The sequence below is a fragment of the Taudactylus pleione genome, unplaced genomic scaffold (assembly GCF_031769625.1).
Source record: "Taudactylus pleione unplaced genomic scaffold, aTauple2 ptg000147l, whole genome shotgun sequence".
NCBI lineage: Eukaryota > Metazoa > Chordata > Amphibia > Anura > Myobatrachidae > Taudactylus > Taudactylus pleione.
This window is the reverse complement of record NW_028284549.1, coordinates 2,670,003-2,688,386: the sequence shown is the minus strand read 5'-3', so window position 1 is coordinate 2,688,386 and position 18,384 is coordinate 2,670,003. Positions and strand designations below refer to the sequence as shown.

The following is an 18,384-nucleotide window of genomic DNA, read 5'->3' as shown; positions in this document are numbered from 1 at the left end:
CACACCACAAGCACTGCGATCAGTGCTGGCTAAAATTCAACCAAGTGACGTGTACAATGACGCTTCTTTGCTAACTATGCCCACCCCTAAAACGCCGTTTAGACTCCCAGACACGCCTGCGTTCGCACCACCACTCCCCATTCACAAGCACCTTCCCCTGTTACCACCCACAAACTGTCACTCAAATTAACCTCCAGTCTGTGTACTACTAGCGCACAATTCCCGAGCACAGTGAGTGACTCTCCCATGCGCATATTGACGCATAAGCATGTGCAAATGTGCGATTATCGGCCATAGCATGTGTCCTCGGCTTAGCGTCCCTGTCTGAATCAGACCAGGCCCTCTGACCGGTCTTCGGCTATGCAGCAAGCTGTGATGCACAGTGTGTTCTGACACCTTCTATCATAGCCAGCAGTAACTTTTTTGGTGATGCTCTGACTCAGTCATGCAGTCATCACAATTTGGCCTTTGTCAAAGTGGCTTTGGCCGTTTTTCCTGCTTCCAACACATCAACTTGAAAGAACTGGCTGTTTACATGGAATCGGTATGAAATACTGACAGCCGGGATCCCGACAGGGTTAACATACCAACATTTGTTGGTTGGTATGCTAACCCTCCCCCTCTCCCTACCCTAACCCTTCGTTTGTGGTGCCTAACCCTAACCCCCCCCAGTGCCTGAACCTAATCTCCCCCTCACCGCACCCTAAACCTAACCCTCTTCCTTTAGTGCCTAACACTAACCCTCCCGCTAGTACCTAACCCTTAAATCTAACCCTAATACTCCCCCCCCACCCCGCTACCTTCAACATCCCGATGAGATTCTGACCGGTGCCGGTAATGTAAGCTAGGCATCCCGACCGCCGGGATGCCAAACGCATACCGTTTGCATGCTGCCTAATATATCTCACCCCTTGACAGATGTAATTTTAACAAGATAATCATTGTTATTCACTTCACATATATATTACACATTTTTGCATTTGCTTTGAGGCTGTCAGTGGGGACGGGCAGAGGAGAGATAGTGAGGGGGAATAGCACCAGCTCACAGAGATAACAAAACCTCTCTGTAACAACAGTTGGGCAGAGGAGCTCATTCAGACCTGCTCGCAAGATGCGGCCACTTGCTGGCAAAAAGGGGCCGGATATTTAAATTAAGCGCTCGCACTGCATTGCGTAAGGATGCCCACTATGTCTTAGCGAGCTACGGCACTGAGCGCTCGCTAGTGTATAAAGACGCCCCCTGTCCACTTGCAACACACGTCATCTTCGGGAATTGTAGGATTAATCGGTAACATTGTGAGCCATCGGAGCTGCTCGCAGCCCTTGTGGTAGCCTTACCCCGCCGCAAGCACTGCGATCAGTGCTGGCTGAAATACATGCATGTGACGTGTACAATGACGCAACTTTGCTAATTATGCACGCCCTTTAAACGGCGTTTTGGCGGCCTGACACGCCTGCGTCCGCAACACCACTCCCCCGTTTGCAAGCACCTTCCCCTGTTACTACCCACAAACGGCGCAATCTGTCACTCAAAGTAGCAGGCAGTCTGTGTGCTCCGAGTGCACGATTACCCATCGCTGAGACAGGCTTGCGCACGCGCACTGCGGATTATACGCATGCGCACTTAGCAACAATCGACCGGCAGCGAGCGATCGTGCCTTAGTGAGCGGGTCTGAATCAGGTCCAGAGTCCAGGTTTCAAGTAGCACACGGCTGTATAACAAGTACTATAAGTATTTATACCGGCTTTTCCCACCAAACTAAAGATAAGGAGCAGCACTTGTTGCAGTCCTAGCTCATAAGGGAGATGTACTCAGCCTGGTGGCTTATGTAGGTTGAATAGATTGTGAGGTGCAGCTGCTGCAGGCACTCCTGCGAGTCTTCCCGAATTTTTAAAGCGGCAATCATTTAAAAGGCAAAAACCAGCTTGGTTTTGCCTTTAAAATGATTGCCACTTTACCTAAGCATCCTGGAGAAAGATAAAGTACCAGCCAATCGGCTTCTAACTGCCATATTACAGTGTGTTTGAAAAATGACAGTTAGGAACTGTTTGGTCTGTACTTTGTCTCTCTCCACTTTATCACTCTCCAAGGCTTAGTACACCTACCCCAAAGTGTTAGTGAAAGAATGAAATAACTGTGGTTATAGGGCCTGATTCATTACCGACCGCAACTACGATTACGCACGCAGACAGGCGATTGTTGCTTTGTGCGCATGCATCGCTGTGCGCGAAGGTCTCACTGTGATCAGACTACGCAGACCCATCGCACAGTGATTGACAGGCAGTGAGCATTTGGGGGTGGTGACGGGGGGATGGGCGGCGGAACGCAGGCATGTCAGTGCGTTTCAACGCCAGTGCAGGGGCGTGCATAAATTATCCGCTGCGATGCCAGACGAGCTTTTACTGTGTGAGATGAGGTTAACAAATTTTGAGTAAGGTCAGACCTTGTGCAATTGTGCGTGAGGCTCCGATGTTACTCGATGTAACCGATGGTTTTGCAGACTTGCAAAGTATTACAGATGTAAGTAAAGGGAAGTGGGCATCCTAATGTTGTGCTGAGATTGCATTGCGATTGCAACAGCATATTTTTGCATTGGGTCTGCGTGCGTAATCTCAGTTGCGATCTGTAATGAATCAGTGGAGCAAACAAATTAATTTACAACCTATAACCAGAACAGTTTGTAAACATTTTCTATATGACTACACTTGTCTCTCTCTCTCAAATTGTCAATATTAACTGCACTATCTGTAGAGGATGGATTACAAGTAATGTAGAGAGAATCAAGCACATAAGTCACATAAGATTTCTTGAATCCCCTCAAAACAACTTATAAAGAATACTTTACCATTAAGGTGCCTAAGCACTCCATGGTATGGCACCATAAGGGGTCCACAGCACTTTACAAAGTGCATAAACAGAAACCGTATGAACATAACAATAAAAAAAGTGACTTACAGTACAAAACATTGCAGGACATGGACAAGGTTTATAAACATTACTACATCAGCAGTCATAAGGGCCAAATAAGCAGCATTGCGTCTGGTCCCAAAGGTTTGGTTCTGCTGTTGCCAGTGGGGAGGAGATGATGGTATAAGTGAGGGCCCTGCTCGTGAGAGCTTACAGTCTATAGGGGAGTGGTAGACACCAGTATTGAGGGATGATTGGAGTGGAGCGAGGTGCCAGACAGGGAGGCCGGATAAGAGGAGGTTACAGTAGTCCAGTCTAGAGATGATTAGTGAGTGGTTGAGGGTCTTACTTGCCTCCAGGGTGAGAAAGGGTCTGATCCTGGAGATATTAATGAGATGGAAATGGCAAGACTGAAGTGTGAGGTTTAATGGTGAGGGAGGAGTCAAGGATAACTCCAGGATAGCGCACTTGTGGGCTAGAGAAGAAGGTGGTATTGTCAATAGATAATGATATTGATAATGAAATTGAGATGATATTGGATGCTATAGGAGCTAATGAACTCACCTAAAGAGGATTGTAACAGGACCGGATTAGGGGTCCCTCTCCTGGGGTAGATGGACTCCCTCTTCACAAACAGCAGCCGGAAAATAGTACACCAGTCTGGGGTCTCGTGCTAACTGGTCGGCGCCAGTCTTCATTGTGCAATGTAAAAAGAAAAACAAAACATAAAAGTAAACACTAGCCCATCTGGGCGCTAACTAAACAAGAGGCTCCCTCTCTACAGAAATAGTGGGGCCTACTGCCTCCACCATCAACACAAGCGCATGCACAAAACCTTACAGGTAGTTTTCACCAGGTGTCTCTGAGCCAGCCCGTCTGCTTGCTCTCCCAGGTATGACACACTAGCTTACAAACACACACAGCCTATATCAGCCAGCTCCAGGTGCAGTCCCTAATGAGCAGGCTAACAGGTCTAAACCAAAACCTGGAGTGGGTTGTGGATGGAGCCCACCCTCTCCTCACATCCACACCCCCAGGTCCCAAACCAGCTTTTCCAAAAGCCGATACTTAAATCTGCTTCACTGCAGACTTTCTCCTGGGGTTTTTAGAACACATAGGTCAAAAACCTAGGAGAAATGTATCTACCACTGACCACTTTACCAGTGATCCTATCACAGGATGTATAAAGTGGGAGAACAGAACCTTCAGGAACGCATAGTGGAAGTGGGGCAGAAGTGGAATCATGAGAGGAGACAGAGAAAAAATGGTCAGAGAGCTAGGAGGACAGCTAGGAGAGGGCAGTATCATGCAGACCGAGGTGAGTGAAGGATTTGCAGGAGGAGAGGGTGGTCCATAGTGTCAAAAGCAGCAGAGAGGTCAAGAAGAATTAGCAGAGATTATTGGTCCTTGGACTTGGAAGCAAGACGGTAATTTATTGATTTATGAGGGCAGTTTCTGTGCAGTGGAGAGGAGGAAAGACAGAAATGGGTCGAACAGGGAGCGGGAGGAAAGAAAGGCAGTAAGGGGATTGTAGACAATCCGATCAAGGAGTTCAGAGGCAAAAGGGAGGAGAGATGGGGCAATAATTAGATAGAGTGTTTGGATCAAGGGTGGGTTTTTTATGGATGGAGGAGACAAGGGTATGGATGAATGCAGAGGGGACATCACATTGCCTGATTAGAGGGAGGGATTGAATAGATTTGCAAGATGAGAACAGGCAACAAGAGAAAGGGGGTGGAAGAGGTGGGAAGGGATAGGGTCAAGGAGGGACGGGTAATGATGGAGGATGAGATTAGAGACCTGGCTTCATCTCTAGATACTGGGAAGAAGGAAGTTAGAGATGGTAAAATGGATGGGTAGGATGAGAAGAGTCAGGCTGGGAAAGAAGAGGATGGGACGATGATGGTCTGGCGGGATGTGATGTCCCAACGTATGGATTCAGTTTTAGATGTGAAGTGGGAGGTGGTCAAGAGCAGATAGCGCACACATTCCACAGCGTTATCTCATCAGTCATATCAGTCCCCGCCCCAATAGAGCTTACACTCTCTAATCTCTCACAAACTGTAGAATTATTTTTCTCTCAGAGGCCGATTAATCTACCAGTGTGGTTTTGGAGTGTTTGAGGAATCCGAGGCAAATGGAGGAAAACAAATTTAGGTAGAACATACAAACTCCACACATATAGGTCCCTAGTTGGAATTGAATCTATGATCTCAAATAGACCATGTCCCATATGTTTTACCTTAAAGGATGGTGTCTCCCTGGGGATTCCTTCTTTATGCTATTGAGGACACCTAATAAGCTGTCTAACATCCAGAAGCCAGAAGCCTTTTCTATTGATATCAGTGTATGTACATCTTCCCTGACCCCTATAAAATAATGTTCAGGCTCCGATATATGACTGACTAGTTCCCTGTGCTATACAATATTTTTTCCACCCCAGCACTAGGTAAAATGACACTTGTGCGCAGTCAGTGCATCGCTGGTACACTATGCTCTGTTATCCGTATTCTGTATACAGTACATGACTATCTTGTGACTCCTCTGTCTAGTACAGCTGTGGGGAATATAACACAAGGGGGTACCAAGCAAAGAAGAAGGAAGAAACAGACCACCGCCTGCAGACACACCGGCCATCTATCGGAACAGATTTCTTATACCACTTTTCCACCTAAAGTGCGGGTCTGACCAGGAGTTGGAACTGGGTTCCTATACGGATCAGACCCGGAATTTAGCTGGCGCCGACCCAGGACATTCCCGAGTCGGCGCCGTTCACACCGGAGTCGGGTCTGCATAGACCCAGCATTGAAGTGGACGCTTGCAGATGACGTCATCTCCAAGCACCACTGTAGCTGGACCAATCAGCCGGCTTGCGGCACGCTCCAAGTCATCGTGACCCGGAGCGCGCCGTACACGCAGCAGAGTTTCACGGGTTACGCCCGTGTTAAACCCTGCTAGTTACCTGTTTTGGATTGCCGGGTCACTCGACCCGGCGATCCAACCCTCTCCCCTTTTACATCAAAGAGCTGTCCGGGTTAACCCTGCAAAAACCCGGGTTTTAGCTCCGGTGTAATAGGGAAAATAACAAGGCCTTCTCAGAACTTGTTCTGCTGCAGTCCTGTGATTATAGATTGGTAAGTATGCATTACAACAGAGATAAGTCTCTCAGGATTTAAGGCCAAGGGGCCCATTTATCAGTAAGTATTCGCGACACATTATGTTTGGTACCAGAAAGCGCTATAAATTAAGTGTAATAAATACAATAAATATGCCTAAAATAATAGCAAAACAAGAAGAAAAAATATATATATATATACACAAAGATACCCTATTATTTGCGCTAAAACTAATAATGATGCTGATATGTAACCAACACTTAAATCTAATAGAGTGGATGGCTGCACCTTTCATCTAATATCTCTGTTAGACAGATATGGAGGGAAATGGAAACCAAGAAAGAAGAGAAAGGGCGCTCTAATGTACAAAATATAAAATATATTAAAATACAAAATGTGTAAATAACACAAACTGAATAATTAAAAAATCAACAATTAATGCAGCAATGAAGCTACTTCAATGATCAGTCCTAGATGTCGACACAAAGGATGAATCTCCCTTTGGTTTCACAGAGAGTAGATTTATTGAGTCCTTTGTTGGTCTTTAAATGATTTTGTAGAGATCATAAATCCTGTTTTCAGGGTTTGCAATGATTCCTTGTAATGTTGATCAAACACTAGTCAAAATACGATGGAGACCCAACGCGTTTCATCCCCACATGGGACTTCATCAGGGGTACATCATCAAATGACTGTATTATCAGTCCTATTAATAGTCAGGAAAATGTGAACACTGATCAAACGATCCTAAGATCTGTTTGCGGAGAATAAACTGGAGTAGACGCACTTTATATAGTGGATGGATTTATACTCCCAGGTAAGGATTGCTCAGAAGCAATAATCCTGTTCCACTCCTGCAAAATCCTGCTGACAAGTGTTTCAGTCTGCTGCAAAAAAATAAAACTTTTGCAGCAGACTGAAACACTTGTCAGCAGGATTTATGACAGGATTTATGACCTCTACAAAATCATTTAAAGACCAACAAAGGACTCAATAAATCTACTCTCTCTGTGAAACGAAAGGGAGATCCATCCTTTGTGTTGACATCTAGACTGATCATTGAAGTAGCTTCATTGCTGCATTAATTGTTTATTTTCAATTATTCAGTTTGTGTTATTTACACATTTTGTATTTTAATATATTTTATATTTTGTACATTAGAGCGCCCTTTCTCTTCTTTCTTGATATATATATGACAGAATAAACTGCAGCACTCCAAGACTGGTTGCATAAAAATCAAATTGTATTGAATATATGAAAACCGTCGTTTCAAAGCCTCCGGGCTTTTTTTTATCAAGGTTCATACAAATAGCATATACAAATACAAGTAAACATTCTTACATTAAATAGGCGGTGAATCACGCTGATCTGCTGGAGACCGGGGAGAGGGGATGCACCACGAGTTCCTGGTCGTCCCATGATGACATCACAGCGCTGCCGGGTTGTCAAGGCAACCGGCTAGGTGCCGGAAAAAGTCTCCCCGGTCTGCAAAAGCAGAACAAGGACACATGAATTACTCAACAGTGCACAATGTTACCAAATCACAATAATAATTATACAAAAACATGTGTCAGATGGTTACACTACCTCACGTCAAATACTAAACACAAGTGATTGCTAATATATCACACTGGGACCCCACACCAACGCATAGTGCAGAATGAGAGGTATGAGGAAAGCGGGCAGCGAGGTATCGTGGCAGAACTTCCTAAACTCAAAAGAACCTCCATAATGTATGAAACCACTAAGTGAACAGGGCTAAAAAAAGCAAAACAATGAAATAAGGTAAACATAGACCTAATGCCGGTTCTAAATACCAAAGCTCCAACTATTACATTTGCATAAAAATTATATATATATATATGTATAAATAAAAAAAAAATGTATAATAAAAATGGATCTGCAGAGTATAATCAGTTAATAGGACACATAAAGTACACACTTTAAAGAGGCTTTTGTATGAATGTGGTGATTAACTTCTCGGGGTCTGGCACAATAAGTACTGAAAAACTTTCCCTGTCTTACCCTACTGAGTGATCTTCTGTTCACAGCCAGTGCAGCTAGCTGACGTGCTGTCAGCGGTGTTCACTCTGGGTCTGATTCAGAGCCAGACGCTATTTGCGCTCGCTCGTTCAGAAAAAGGGGTGGCTATTCAAATGAACCGTTCGCTCTTTGCGGTCTGTTCACGCCTCTATGTCTGAACGAGCGAACAAAACTTGCGGTCGTAATTTTGAAAAATACGCCCCCTGGCCGCTCGCATCCTACGTCATGTCCGCTATTTATTAGATTAATCGAGTACATCGAACAGCATATGAACTGCTTGCTATTCTTGTGGTTGGTTTTTCCTACCGCTATCTTGCGAGCAGTTCTGACTATAAAACAACCAAGTGACGTGGTCAATGATGCTGCTGTATTAATTATGCACACCCTTAAAACGCCCGTTTTGACCTTTAAAAACGCCTGCGTTCTGATCTCCACTCCCCGTTTTCAAGCACCTTCCCCTGTTACCACCCACATACGCCTCATCCTGTCACTCAAAATAGCAGGCATTCGCTATATAGCGAACAAACGATTTTCGGCTGCACTGACTGGTTCGCGCATGCGTATTACAAACCGTACGCATGCGCTGATGTGCGAACATCGCTCGGAACGAGCGAACGGCCGCTTACGAGCGGCTCTGAATGAGACCCTCTGTCCGGTTTTTGGCAAGCGGCTGCCCGATCACTGCTCCGTGCTGAGGACCTGATTCAGACCCGGACGGTATCAGGAATGCGTTCGCTATTGCCGATGATTGCTAATCTGCGCATGCGTATGCATCGCAGTGTGCGTGCGCGAACTACACAATGCGTTCATTGACCGCTCGCTCGCCCAGTACAGCCAGTCCAGCAGAGTGAGTGACAGGAGAGGCTGTTTTATGGGTAGTGACGGGGCAGTCCAGTAAAAACGGTTGGTTGGATTTGTGAACGCAGGCGTGCCTGAGTGTTCTAACGCTGTATTTAAGGCGTGCATAATTAACAGGCAGCGTCATAGTATACGTCACTTGCCTTTTTTTTACTCTGATTTACTCGCAATGCTTTTGGTAGGGTAAAGCAACCGCAAGCACTGCGTTAGCATCCGATGGTGCTCGATGTACCAATGTTTTAATACACTTCCTGGAGATGACGTGTTGCTAGTGGGCGGCTCTGCCTGTGCGATTGGGCGTACGCTCAGACAAAGTGGCCGCTCGCTAAGACATGGTGGGCGTGCTTATGCCTTGGCGAGCGTTCGCTTCCCGTGGTGTCACTTTGACAAATTTGCATACTCATCGTGCGAGCGTACGCTCATACCGTCCGGGTCTGAATCAGGCCCTGAGTGCTGTAAGCTGATAGTCCAGGAGAGTCTCCACGAGACAGTAAAATCACTGTTGCTGGGTGCCTTCCTTCACCAACATGTTTCGTTATAATGAGTAAGGACCTTGAAAAAGTTACTCGTTGTAACGAAACATGCTGGTGAAGGAGGGCACCCAGCAACAGTGATTTTACTCTCTCGTAGAGACTCCCCTGGACTATCAGCTTACAGTGCTCAGGAGGGAGCAGAGTGATCGTGCAGCCGCTTGCCAAAAAACGGACAGAGTGAACACCGGTAACAACACGTCGGCTAGCTGCACTGACTGTGAACAGAATTTCACTCGGTAGGGTAAGACAGGGAAAGTTTTTCAGTACTTTTTGTGCCGGACCCCGAGAGGTTAATCACCACATTCACACAAAAGGTGCTATAAAACATCTTTTAAGTGTGCATTTTATGTGTGTCCTATTAACTGATTACACACTGCAGAGACATTTTTTATTATACATTATATATTATATATAACTGCATGTAGATGGGCACTCTGGATAAACAAAAACGTAACCGCCGTGGTGCCTTCCTAAATGGAAAATCTATCCAGCAAACCTTCTAAAAATAGAAGCAGGCGGCACTCATCCGGAAAAAGTTTATTGTTCCATGTAAGCCGACGTTTCAAGGCCTGAACGGCCTTGTCATCAGGGTGTAAAGAAACAAACGGTGTAACGTGCTTACCTTATATAAGATACCTCTAATGGTAATAGTGTGGAAATGTGAGCTCGTGTCTCCGTTCACTGGGCGCTGTGAAGTTGTGACGTCATCAAACAGTGACCCACTGCAGGGTACTCTGGGTACGTAACCAGGGACGCAATCGGCTCCTGGTTACTCCGTCTCCATGACAACATACACGGACACCGCGGCTGAAGGGAGAAGAAGATAAAGACATTAAAATGTGGCACATAAAATATAAAACATTATCTAATGCAGAACTTTAAATCTATAAAACAAAACACATCAAGAAGGGACACCTACTATCTAATTACGGGTGCAAAAGCTATGGGATCTGGGTACTGCCATTAATTCCATAATATTACCTGCGCAAGTAAAGGCTAGGTCCCACACCAGTATCAACTATAGAGCAGACCCGCATCTACTATGTACAAAAGATGATGTATCCTTATTAAACATCACTATGTATATATGGGTGCATAAATATATGTACTACTATATCCAAATATATTACAATATACATCCAAGTTAACATCAATATTGTAGTGCAAAGACCAATACAGCAATGTCCATTACTATATAAAAGCCGACCAGACGATTTTATCATTCAGTCCCTTGGGGTGGATAGTCTCCAGTATACATATCCATTTTGCTTCCCTCCGGAGCAACTTTTTTGCCCGGTTTGCTCCCAATGATGAGGGAAGTATATGGTCGATTATTTTATAACGGAGGCTTGAAAGTTGGTGATTAGCGTCTTTGAAATGCCGTGCTACCGGTTGATCTGATTGTCTTCCTTGTAAAGCAAGTTTGATTGAAAAACGATGTAGAGCCATACGTTCTTTAAACATCCTGGTAGTTTGGCCGACATAGCTAAGTCCACAGGGACAGGTCAACAGATATATCACAAATCTGGTAGTGCATGTTAACACATGCCTAATATCAAAATATTTTCCCGAATGTGGATGTTTAAATTGTGGACCTGGCTCAAGATAACCACACGTTACGCATGACTAACATCTATAACAGCCAGGTTTCTTATATAATATTCCTGTCTGTGATTGTAACAGCGGTGTGATATCCGTTCGCATCAAGATGTTCTTTAAATTTCTTCCCCTTTTGTAACTAATTAATGGGGTTTTGTCCTGGAGTGATGGTAAATCTTTGTCTGTGCGTATAATGGGCCATAATGCCTTGGCAGCTTTTGATACCACTGGGCTCGCCAACGTATACTCGGTAACAAACGGAATTCTAGTGTTCCTCTCTTCCTTAGGGTTTAAAGATAAAAGTTGTTCTCTTGGAATCGACAAGACCTCTTGTTTTTGCTGCTGTAATGTATGTTGATCATACCCACGCTGTATAAATTTGTGGATGATACGGTCTAACGATTGGTCTAATTCACCCACTTTACTGGTGATGCGTGCCACCCTCATCATCTGGGATTTTGCCAGACTCCTCTTTAATGCAGGCGGATGAAAGCTATTCGAGACCAACAGGGTATTACGGTCCGTGTCCTTAGAGAAAACCGATGTATGAAGTACTCCTTCTTTGAGAGATACTAGTACGTCCAGATAATTAATTGTTTCTGTACTACATTTGTACGTAAACTTGATAGGCGAATCCAATGAATTTAAATTATTAATAGTAGAGATAAAATTATTTTCATCTCCTATCCAAATTAGAAACAAATCGTCTATATATCGAGTATACATAAAGATATGTTGTTTAATATCTTGGCTTGTGAAAAACAGTTCTTGTTCTTGTTCAAACATATATATGTTGGCGAAGCTTGGAGCCACATTAGAGCCCATGGCACATCCCGTGCATTGTCTGTAAAATTGCCCATTATAATAAAAGTAATTTCTAGTCAAAGTTAGGTATAATAACTCCACAAAGGCATGTTTATCACAGGCATCAAAAGAATTGGAAATTAAAAACCTCTCTACTGTTTTTAATCCATCGTGTTGCGGGATCACAGTATACAAACTTTTCACATCTAAAGTGCACAACAGTGCATTGGCTGGAATATTTTTAAAACTGTTCAATTTATTTAAAAAGGATGTAGTGTCCTTGAGAAAAGTTGATTGCTGCATTACCAATGGTTGAATGAGAAAGTCCAAAAACTGGGATACCAGTTGAAATAGAGATCCCCTAGCAGAGATAATAGGTCTGCCAGGGGGCTTGATGGGATCCTTATGAATCTTTGGTACTGTATATATCAATGGGATGTTAGGAAACTCCGTTCTCAATGCTTTGATTGTTTTCGCAGAAAGTTGTTGATTTAGTTCCATCCTGTTTAGTATATCATCCAGTTCTTTCTTATATCCATCTGTTGGGTAACCAGGTAACTTTTCATATGTTGAATAATCCGCTAATTGACAATCCAATTCCTCCTTATATTGCCATGTATCCTGAACAACCACCCCCCCGCCCTTATCTGCGGGTCGTATGATGATATCATTATATTTAGATAAATTCTTGAGTGCTAGTTGTTCTTTGGGCGATAAATTGTGAAAAAAATTTCTTTGTGCCTGATTAAATCTATTCACCGAATCATCCATCAAGCGTGAAAATGACTTGATAGATGCATTTGATGAAGTTGGGTCAAACGTTGAGGTTGGACCAATATTAGAAGGTAACTTAAGCTGTAAATCCATATTGGGTGTTACTTTATTTTGGAAAAACTCTTTAAGTCTTAATTGTCTTGCAAATCGATGGTTCTCTATTTTCCATTCAAAATCTTTATGTTTATTCGTTGGAATGATTGAAAGTCCCTTATTAAGTACAGCCAATTCCGATTCAGTAAGTGACCTATTTGACAAATTAAAGACTAGGGGCCTGATTCAGACCCACTCGCGAGCGGCTGTACGCTCGCAAGTGGGTCGATGGTCTGCACTGAGCATGCGCACGACGGAGGGAGCTCCGTCGTGCGCATGCGCCAGACACGACGAGCGAAGGACTTTCCTTCGCTCGTTGTGTCCGATCAAAGGGGGCGTGCTGTCAATGTTGATTGACAGCACGCCCCCTTTGGTGGGCGTGCCGGGGGCGTGCCTCCCTGACGGGGGCGTTCCAACGGGAACGCCTCCCGTCAGAAGCCGGCCCACTGACATCACTAGTGATGTCAGTGGGAGTGATTTTGGCTCTGATAGAGCCAAAATCACTCCGGAGCTTGCGGTTGAAAACCTCAACCGCAGGCTCCGGCTCGCAATTTCGATGGTCGCGATGGTCACGACCATCGCGGCCATCAAAATGCACGCTCGTATAGCCTGTGGGTGGTGACCCACAGCTATACGAGCGTCCAGGAGGACGCTCCATGAAAAAGGAGCCCGGCCCTCATGCAGAGCGTGCGCTCTGCTCAGAGCGTACGGCTCTGAATGAGGGCCTAGGTTTTTTTCTTGTTGGATTTTACTGGTACTTTTATTTTGACCCCTACGTCTTGTGGGTTTACAGGAGGGATGTCTGTGCGAGCTCTGGTAGCTACCCCTAGAGGTTTCTGATCACTTCAGAGACCACTGTTGCCAGCCTGGTAAGTAAACACTGCCCAATCGGAGCTGTGCTCCAATCGTGGCAGGGGTGTGGGACGCAGAAAATGTTTATTCGGGCCGCATGTTTGACATGCCTGATGTAGAGTCTACATACACTAGAAAAGACGGCATAGGGGAGAACTCCTCAGAATTCTGAGGTTTTTCTTGGACATTCTGGGAGAGTAGGCAGGTATTAATTATATCTCATCATTGCAAGAAGTTATGATGTGGTGTAGGTATCGTCTTGTGTATCTGAGAGCATCCATTAATATTATCACATGACAACTGTTGGATGATCTGTTATATCACTTCTGTAACGTTAGTCACTGACCAGTTAAACAGACGTGGGTACATTGAGCAGAGACTATCAACATGAATGCGACAGAAAGACAGACGGGTCTCTACTTATGGCAAAAATGTGACCACTTACAAATTTGTCCAACAGATCCAACGTCTCCAATGTAATGTTATTAATCCCTAAATTATCTTCTGTTGCAGATTTATTTGGTTGAGGACAGTGAAGCACTTTGAGCCTACACTTCCATTGACCCTGTGGAAAGAACATCCATTGTTTAATAGCCCAAATAAATATGGAAGCACTAATAAAGCTGCCGGCATTCCAGGAAGCCTGTTGGCCTATGAAGATAATATGGGAGCGCATTAACCATGCCTACAGCTCAGATACTCCCCCTAAACATTGGGGACTTCAAAAAGGGGACTACTGATTCCATACCTGGGTTTTCAGAGCCAACAATGAAAAATACTCAGTGGTTTGGGATTCTTACTGCTCTTATTGGAAGGTGAACACTCCGTTTGGACATTGTTTATTTTTTACAGGACCTCTGTTCATCAACAAACAAAAAGAGGGTTTAGCTGTACCCCCGTTATTCACTGTCAACAACACAGATCTAGATATATTGATGCCAGCCTGTGCCTCAAAGGTATTGGGGCAAATAAATACAATTGTGCACTTTGTGGTTAAGCCCTGTAGCAACAAAATCTCATGAGATACAAACTGTATGTTTTTCTATAGTGATTGCTGATAACCCATTGTTCTAGGGCCCCATTTATCAACAAATGTTAATACCAGAGGCATATTTAGTTTAATATCGCAGTGATACTAAGGAATATCTCACTGGTATTCAACATTACTTAGCTCACCGGCAAGATCTAATGTCGCCCCCCTCATCGGTGGCATCCTCCACTACGCTGCTGGTAGCCTAACACTGTCACCAACGGGCTTCTGTGTCAAGTGCACACGTGACTATCAGTTTGCGCATGTGGACTACAGTTTAACCCGACGGGGACCTGGCAGTGTATGGAAGGCTTTGCTGAAGCTGGAAAGGCAGCGCTGGGTCCTCATTCCCGGCAATGGGGACCGTACTTCTCTCGGCGTTAGATATACAGTGACAAACAGCGGTAGTCTTAGGTTACCGCTGTTTGTTAAATAGTGAATGGCTGACATCACCCTGTTAGTGAGTGATAAAGAGGTTATGTCTCATTTATAAATGGGACCCTACCACTGTCCGCTCACAAACTCCCAATTTCCCCCAAAACGCCATCCCTCTCAAGGGTCACAAATTGGAACAGTCCCACCCCAAACTTAGGGCATGTGAGAGGTATGCATGAATTGTATACTATAAAACATTGGGGTCTATTTACTAAGCAGTGTTAGGAGACAGAGTGAAAAGTGATAAGAAAGTGATAAGGTGCCAGCCAATCAGCTCCTAACTGTCATCTCACAGGCTGTGTTTGAAAAATGACAGGAGCTGATTGGCTGGCACCTTATCACTTTCTTATCACTTTTCACTCTGTCTCCTAACACTGCTTAGTAAATAGACCCCATTATATTAAATAACATTGCTCCATTTTGGGTGCCAAGTGGAAACATTGTAATGAATTAAGCAGATAAACGAAAACTAGCGCATACGTCCGCACTGATGGGGTCGGACAGTAGAAGGGTGCGTACATCTAGTGAACACATAGGGCCTCAAGGCCGGCCCTAATTGGCTGTCGGTCCGCGAGCTGTCATTTGCTAAATTACAAAATGCCGCCAAGGAGTGGGGAAGGGATCACCATGGTCACCAGAGCAGAGCAGGGTGAGATGTGGTGGGAGGGGTGCAGTAATTTGCGGTGTGGTGTGCTGTGATGGAAGGTTTACCCATTTTAACCCCTTCACTGCTGAGGATTTTCTCACCTCTATGTTGAGACCTTTTAATGTGCTCATCACGTCAATATCACTCAGGGCCGGCAGAACGTGGTAAGAGAGACCCCCCGTCTCCACACCAGAGCCTGGGAAACGCCATGCTGCTCAGCTGCTCTGCCCTCCTGCCCACCATTCCGCTCATATACCCGATTGCCAGCCTGTTTATTTTGATTCGGGAGAGGACGTCAGTGCCGCATCAGGTAATGATCCCATTTCATCCTCTTGTTGCCTGAATCTGTCACCATGCTCTGTATATGTGGGACGTACCATAAGAACTCTAAGACAAAGGATTTATGTGGGTTACAATATGTGGGACGTACCATAAGAACTCTAAGACAAAGGATTTATGAACACTGTCGGAACATCCAAAGGGGTTTGGAGACCCATAGTGTTTCAGAACATTTTAAAAATACCCATAAGTGTGACCCCAAAGGTTTGAAGTTCATAGGGATTGACAAAGTCACTTACAACTGGAGGGGAGGAAATAAATTAGAAGTTATCAACCTTAAAGAGAGCAGATGGATATTTGATCTGCAGACCCTACACCCTGAGGGCCTCAACATAGACCCCTGATTGTAGTGAACCATTACCCCCAACATACACCTATCTTAATGGTCCAATCTATCCTTATAAGCACATTGTACATATAAAATACTTATCTCTACTTGATTACTTTATCACTTTACTTCACTATAATTTTTAATGTGGCCTATCTGGGAAACACTTTCAGCTAGTTTCCTATCATATTGTCTATTAAGACCCAACTACATCAATTGATCCATAGTCAAGTATAACCATTAGCATATAGATTTCTTATAGTTTAATCCTTAATGGATACACCTTACATATTATTAATGTCTAAATATATCATTAAACATTGGCGATTCATGCTATGTGGATGGACCATTCACCTACAATAAATGTATATCCCGAATAAATCCAACCCAAAATGGCCGCTGCAACACTTGAGGACAGAGAAGCCAGGCTTCTATGTTAAATATGGTACCTCCAAGGTGTGCATATAACTATATGGATGCCCTGTTTCGTTCTCACTAGTTTACATTTAAGACAAACCCAACCAAAAATGGCCGCCGCCACATCTGAGGACATAGAAGCCAAGCTTCTATGTTACCTCTGATGTGAGCAAACGGAGGGCGGTGCGGCGTTCTGTGCTGCCGCGTGTATGGTCACATCACCTGACACCCAGGCAGACGCTGGTAACAACAATCATATTCAACTCCCGCCCCCACACACGCGGCACGCACGACCCGGAAGTGATTAAACCGGAAGTGCGGCGCCGCTTCACATGGGGACTGATGATCAAAGAGGATGCCTATAAAAGATGGATTGCACACTAGGAACATCACTTGCCCTTGATAAAGTCTCTGGAAGAGATGAAACGCGTTGGGACATATATATTAGCATATGTACTTTTAACCTTAATCCTTGTTTGAAGGGTATTTTGCCATTTTTTTTCTATTTCTTTTTTCTATTTTGTACCATTTCAATACTGTTCAATAAAACAGTGTTGTATTATCTGACGATCAGTCTTTTATAGTACCATAGCCTCCCCCTGCATACTCACACACAGGGATTGCGGATACAGATTGACACAGGACCAGCAGACTTCATGGTCAGGTAAGCAAACATTCCATACCTAAAGTCACTGCAATTCTAGTGTCGCATGTCTCTCTGATACTACGTTCCTTTCCTGAGGTGGAGAGTGCAGTGGAGGAGAGGAGTTCACGTTCTCACCATACCCTGGTTAAAGGTCTCTTTTGCATACAAATACCTGCCTACAGTTTTTGCCTATCTGCAATTAGCTTAATGCTATAAGAATTTTTGAATATCCTGCCAACAGCTTTTGCCCACCTGATACGCATATTACTTGTTGATTGTTATATTACATTCATTGGAGAGACATATCCTGACTACATCATATTGGTATTCATGCCAAACTTGAACTCCAGACGTATAAAATTCTAGTCCTGAAAATCCAGCCTCAAGTTATTGCCCACCAGCTTGATAACATAAGCAGACTGTGTTATGTGTATATATATATATATGTATATATGTATATATATATATATGTATATATATATACACTTATATATTAGAGAGCTGTCTTTCTGCTTAGACACCTCCCACCAAATCAATTCATTTTGAACACACAGCCCCAAGTTTTTGCTAACCAGTCTTTGTATGAAGCACTGACATATATATTATACGGGACTACAGAAAGTCAATTAACTTTATACAGTAGACCAATTACCACAGAGCGCTTTATCTTATTATTGTTTGTGTCTGTATATTGACGCTCTGTGTATCCACTCAGTGTTTGCCAGGGATGCTCCGCAGAGAGGACATATTTCCTCCATAGTCTTGTTTGTTAGGTTGTTGAAAGCGGCCACTGGCCCGGGTTCTGGAGGGGTCATGGACAAATTGAGGAGGCGTTGCCAAAAATTAAAATAGGTGGGCACAGCAAGCTGCAAATGGGGTCGGATCCAGGGGTGAGGCACAATGTGCGATCGCTCCCACCCCGTGACACTTCTTACCTGCACACTACCACTGGTCACTGTATAG

At 44.2% G+C, this 18,384-nt stretch overlaps 1 protein-coding gene across 1 annotated transcript in view; it reads right to left on the bottom strand.

The window, feature by feature from the left end:
- LANCL1 (LanC like glutathione S-transferase 1) overlaps positions 1–18,384 on the bottom strand; it is a 119,816-nt gene that overhangs the window by 86,176 nt on the left and 15,256 nt on the right. The window contains exons 2-4 of the mRNA XM_088474087.1: positions 10,081–10,265; positions 7,366–7,509; positions 3,473–3,600 (exon numbers count right to left, since the gene is read on the bottom strand). The gene's annotated coding sequence lies outside the window, so the exon portion shown is untranslated. The remainder of the gene's footprint in view (positions 1–3,472; positions 3,601–7,365; positions 7,510–10,080; positions 10,266–18,384) is intronic.